The sequence below is a fragment of the Zingiber officinale genome, chromosome 10B (assembly GCF_018446385.1).
Source record: "Zingiber officinale cultivar Zhangliang chromosome 10B, Zo_v1.1, whole genome shotgun sequence".
Taxonomy (NCBI): Eukaryota; Viridiplantae; Streptophyta; class Magnoliopsida; order Zingiberales; family Zingiberaceae; genus Zingiber; species Zingiber officinale.
Genome location: NC_056005.1, coordinates 2762061 through 2768052, shown reverse-complemented (window position 1 = coordinate 2768052; position 5992 = coordinate 2762061). Strand labels below are relative to the sequence as shown.

Here is a 5992-nt window from a genome sequence, read left to right as displayed (position 1 = left end):
AGAGAAAAATTATGATAAGAGAAAATTAGGAGAGAGTGTGATGGGAGAGATTAAGGAGAGAGAAAGTATGATGATAGAAAAAACATGATGAGAGAGAATGAGGAGAGAGAAAGTATGATGGGAGAGAATGAAAAGAGAGAAAGTGTGATGAGAAAATATGAGGAGAGAGAATATGTGATGGAAGAGAAAATGATATAGAAAGTGTGATGAGAGAGATTAAGGAGAGAGAAAATATAATGAGATAGAAAGTGTGATGAGAGATTGAGGACAGAGAAAGTATGATAAAAGAAAATAAGCAAAGAGAAAGTGATATGAAAGAAAATTTAAATAAATATATTAAGGGTATTTTCGTCTAAAATAATTTAGATGATATCCAAATTTTTAGATATGGTGAAATCAAGGAAGGAGGTGAGTTTAATCAATATCCAAATTTTTGGGTTTCATTCTAAAATCTTATTCTCATTCCCATCAACCAAATACAAGATTTGGGAATAAATTTGATTTCTCATTCCTATACCCGTGTACCAAACACCACCTAAGATTGTTACAATATAATATTTAAATCACACAAGACTGATGAAACCATAGCTCTTCTATATTTTACAAATACAAATATACAAGTAACATAAATATACAATATTAGCTTTATAATCCCTACCCAAGTTTTCATGTTATAGCACAATGGATAATTAGACTGAAAATATTAAGAACTTGCCCGTCAAAATTGATACTCATGCATTTATTCTAATTTTTTTATGTCTACTTATTTGAAGTTCATCTTCAGATCATATAGCAGACATCTAATATATTATATCACAAAGAAATCATAATCATTACTGTAAATAACATAAGCAAACTCTCTTATACTTACCTGACTTCTTATTATGGACAATCAACTATGACACAGACTCATTTATCAAAGGGATGATGATATTCTAAACTAGGTTGAATGACAACAAGTTTCTCACGAGAAAATCTTTTTTAATTCGGATACCTATAAGAATGAAATGGAAAAAGTAATATAAACTATCACTACAATAAATTTAACTTTCCGCGGCGCGTAAATATGCTATCCACAACGCGCATCGCACGCTGCACAACTGCAAGCCATTGAAAGTTAAAAGCAGTCGTACACATAGCACGTTATGGTTAAGAGTAGTCGCAACGCGCACAGTGCATTGCAGTTTAGAGCATTTGCAATGCGTACTGTACGCTGCAGTTAAGAGCATTCACAGCACACAATGCACGTTGCAGTTAAAATTGTTGGTGCAATTTGCACTAACGGTCTAACTCAGGTTTTTATGAATGACAAGTGAGTTAGGTTAGGTGTTATCTTGATCTAACACATTTACTGAGTGCACAGGTTTTGGGATGTTCGATTCTCGATTGGCAGTCGGGATGTTCGATTCCTGACGGGAAGAAAGTCCAGTCAGGATGTTCGATTCCTGATTGGCAGTTGGGATGTTCGATTCTCGATTGGAGAAGACTGGATGTGCGATTCCGGTAGATCGGGATGCGTGACTCCAGATTAGAGAAGACCGGATGTGCGATTTCGGTAGATCGGGATATGTGATTCCTGATTGGAGAAGACCGGATGTGTGATTCCAGTAGATCAGGATGTGTGATTCCCAAAGTCCATATGTGTGCTTGCAGAGGTAACTCTACACCTGGTAAGTAGAGGTAAGTCATTGGAAGAGAGTGACTAAGTGAGGATGTGTCCCCGTTCTATGGGACAGTAGGCGTCGGTTCAATTTAGGTCTATTTCAGAAACCTAAATCGAGACTTTGACTAGATCCTAGTCTCGAGCAGACAGGATCTAATTACTACTTTTTACTATGACTGTGCTAACACTTGTCTTGCAGGTTTATTGGACTAACACGTTTTGCAGGATAAGAAAAGCACAAAAAGCTTGGGGTTCTATTCACTCGAGGCACCTTCTAGGAGATGGAAGGTGCCTTCGACAGTTAATGGAAGGCGTCTTCCAAGGGATAAATTTTGGATCCTGTCGCAGATAAGGCACAACGAAGTCAAGATCAGATTTGCCACATTAAAGACGCTTTCAATGGCTATGGAAGGCGCCTTCTATGCCATTTATAAGACAGTCTCAACCAAGCTTCAACATATAACTTCTATACGAGTTACTGCGCATCCGATTGAGCTTTTGTCTACTCCGGCTTCCTGTTGCTGCTCCAGAAAGTCTGCCTGTCTCCGAGCTACGCTTCCAAGACATCCAGTAATCTCCCGAAGACCAACTGCAACACACTGAGTGCTCTAACTTGTTGATAACCTTTCATTAAGTGTTGCATTTCTAATTATTATTATTTTAAAAAGAAAAGTGTAGGTTGTTATAGTGTCCCTATCTTTGTACTCGATCATCTCTTTCAGTGGTTTCGGAAGAGGCATTTAGTGGATTATCGATCGATAGATTCGCGAGACCTGAGTCTTAAAGTAGGAGTCGCCGTAGGTTCCAAACCAAGTAAGTCGCTTGTGTTTCTTTGATATTTTCTATTTTCATTTGTTTTACTTATTCTCCGTTATGTATACTTTGTTTTTAAAACAAAAAAGAACTAGTTTTCAAAACTCACATAATTCATCCCTCTCTCATGTGCAACTCGATCCAACAAAAATATCATACAATTACCACTAATATTTATTTTAAATATATAATTTAAATTTAAAATTTAAATATTATCACAATTCATCTATCACTTAAAGTAGAAATAAAAAATTATAAAATCCAATTAAAATGTGAATACATAATTTTTATTCATTTAATAATTATTTTATATACAATTCTCTAAATCAACTATAAAAATCATGAATTACTAACAATCAAATATTTCATTGTCAATAATGTTCCAACACTACTTTAATCGAATATGCATCCAACAGTGTTCCACTGGCCACAAGTGTTGATGCTGTTCTCATGACTTCCATTTTAGCCTTCATCTCCAACTTCATATTTATGATATGATGTCGACAAACTATACATGACCAGCCTCAATATCGTCATCTTCATTTTTTTGGATTTATGATCTAATTTAGAATTGCTTGTTGATTTTTTGAGTGTTACTTGTGAAGTAATTCATTATTCAAACTCCTCCTAATCAATACAAGACAACACTAGCTTACCAAAAACGATCATATTGTTTATTTTCACCAAAATAGTTTATACCAAATTAATATCATAACCAAATGTACTAGCAAGAAGAATATAGAACAAAACAAATAGAGTATCAGATAGCTGTAAACCTAGGAAAAGAATTAGCAAACTTACATTTATGAAGTCTTAAAGAATTGAACAAAATATTTTCTAGGATATAGTGGTCGTTTAAAATCTTCTGGCCTGCTTATATGAAAATAAGTAGTAGCATATGCTTTAGTTTGATGTTAAATGGTACGAAAATGAATGGAGGGAAAAAAAGAAATAGAGAACAAATGCAAAGGAAATATAAAAAAGAAATTCTCACCTTAAAAAAGGTAAAATATCTTGGATTTCACTCATCAAGAATTCATGAAATGTTTTCTTTGTGTAAAAAAAAACAATCGGTTGAGAATAACTTGGGGAAGCAAGGGCATCATCTTAGATTCATGTCCCCAAAGCAAACAAAATCTCATATTTAACTAGAAATTTCATAAAGGCAATGTGTAGGTTTCTATAATTATATGGATCAGAACCTCTTGCGAGATATACAAAAGTTACTCTGTCTCTTTAATGAGTAGATCTTTAAAACGAAGCAAAAGATCCAAGCGCTAGGAAAAGGATACAAGGATTCTGATAAGCAAATGATAACTGCATATCTCTTACATGTTGAGCATGTTTGAATTTTAAAGGCAAAATTATGAAGACATTAAGCAACACACAAATCAAAGCAAGGAAATAGAAACATACAAGTTATTATAAACAATATTAATCAAAATCATAACAATGACGGGGTAGAATGGGCATCCTCTCATACTTGCTCCAAAAAAAAAAAAAAAATCAGGCTATAAGCAAGACAGATTATGGGGAAAAACATGTGATAAGAGACTCTGGACATCAGAATCTTTATAAACCCAATTTTCAAGATGATGTAGGACCAAAACCATAATAAACTGGACCAACATTGGCAGACCAAGCAGGGTAGCCTTTCTTAATTCAAAATAAAAATTTACCTGCCCCAAAAAATGGCCTTTATAGTTTTCAAAATATATACATAATAGTCTAATGGCGTATTTGCCCAACTTGATTCATAAAGTGAGTGCCAATACCAGTAGACCAAACTACAATTCCATAAGGGATTGAAACCTCTCTTGTCGATCCACTACTCATAGTGATAGCCCAGAAATTGGTTTTCACATCAATAGCATCTCTTTGGAACTTCTGTTCAACAAATTCGATTATCCTTTTGTTAAACCTACACACCAAAACTGAATGGAACAATGATTTTGGTAGAAAAGATGATTTGTGAAACACTATAAACAAATTGTCTAATTATGATAGCTAAAGAAAGAATCTTTGTTTAATTTATCTTATGAAATCTAAGAAATAAGATAAATTCTAACACTACAATCATAAATTCAAATTTCTAGGAAAATTCATATGGCTAATTTTGCTTCTCATCAATAGATAATTGACAGCTATTTGGACTACATAGCTTCTCAGTTGAGATACCAAATGAATATCAACTTGTATAGTGTCATGTGACAAAATGTGGAAAAACCTTTCAAACCTATGGTAAATTAAGAAATAGTTTAGTCATATGCTAAATATACTATTGTTAAAAGAAAAATGTGTAGTCGTCAAGCCAATATAAAAAATAAAAAATAAAAATAAAAAATTAGTATGTCACTAGACAAACTTTTGTAGTCGTCACGCTTGTGTTGATAGAAACATCTACAAAAATATTTAGCTACTGAACAAAAATTGAAAAATAGATGATTTAGAACCACAAATTCAGTGGTATAAATAATATTGCTCTTTCTAGGACTAATAACAACAAACAGGTTATGAGCATAGCAATTGTACCAGATTGTATTCCTCGGTAGATCCATTTGACTTCCTAGCTACCATCATTTCTACAATGATTTCCTTCTTTTTCTTTATTTTGGTGCAGGGCTTCGTCGGCTTCAGGTGGCGTGCTTGGAAGCCCACCATGGCGCCCTCCACCTTTGCCCCTTTCCACTCGGCTCTATCACTCGCAACACCCTCGCCACCGCCTCTATCGTGCTCACACAACCCTAAAATGACTCTTTCCTAAGCACCAGCTCTGACTCGAACATGCTCGGCCCCTCCACCTGTCGATCCCATCTGCCTAGTGAAACCCTGATAGCAAACCGCTAGAGGAATGACGCGCTCGCCGCCACCATCTTCTTGGCTTGCCTCCATGTGCCATCGAACACGACGAGGTGGACGGAACCCGCCTCGGTGGAGAAGAGGGAGAGACACCTGCTGCTAAGGAAGAGGAAGACAACGGAGTGGTGATCGGTCGCGTTGCGGTAGCGGGAGATGACGAGAAAGATGATGTGCCAGACGAGAAGAGAGTCGAGGAGATGACTGCCACGGGGAAGCAGCGATAGGTTGCAAATCCTCTTCCTCATAGTCAATTGGCAGAGGGTTCACGAGGCAGCAGAGAGGGTTCTGGTGGAAAGAAATTGACAGACGGTTTACAGAAAGAATTCGGCTGAAAGAATTTGGCAAGGGATTTTGTATAAATATCTTATGAATATGATTAATCAGATTGGGTAACGTCAAGTTTGAGATGATCAATAAACGGAAGTTAGACGGAAGTTTTTCAACTGCCACTAGGGTAAATTGGGAAGCGCTAGCGTGAGCAGCCTAGGAGCCCAGCATCTTTTAGTTGCGTGCCACATTTGGAGGAAAAATTCCTACAAATTCGTCATAGCTGGGGCTCGAACCGCTGGTGCCTGGGTGACAACCTGGATGCCCTGTCGTTGCATACATAATTGGATGTTTTGTAAAAATTATTATTAATGGTGTGCTCTAACGCAC

At 36.1% G+C, this 5992-nt stretch overlaps 1 long non-coding RNA gene across 1 annotated transcript; it reads right to left on the bottom strand.

Moving 5' to 3' along the window:
* Nucleotides 1–2775: 2775 nt before the first annotated feature.
* LOC122028590 lies at nucleotides 2776–5677 on the bottom strand. Its single transcript, XR_006124870.1, has 2 exons — nucleotides 5009–5677; nucleotides 2776–4410 (listed from the first exon to the last, which is right to left on the bottom strand). It is a non-coding gene; the product is annotated as an uncharacterized LOC122028590 (long non-coding RNA).
* Between the last annotated feature and the right edge of the window lie 315 nt (nucleotides 5678–5992).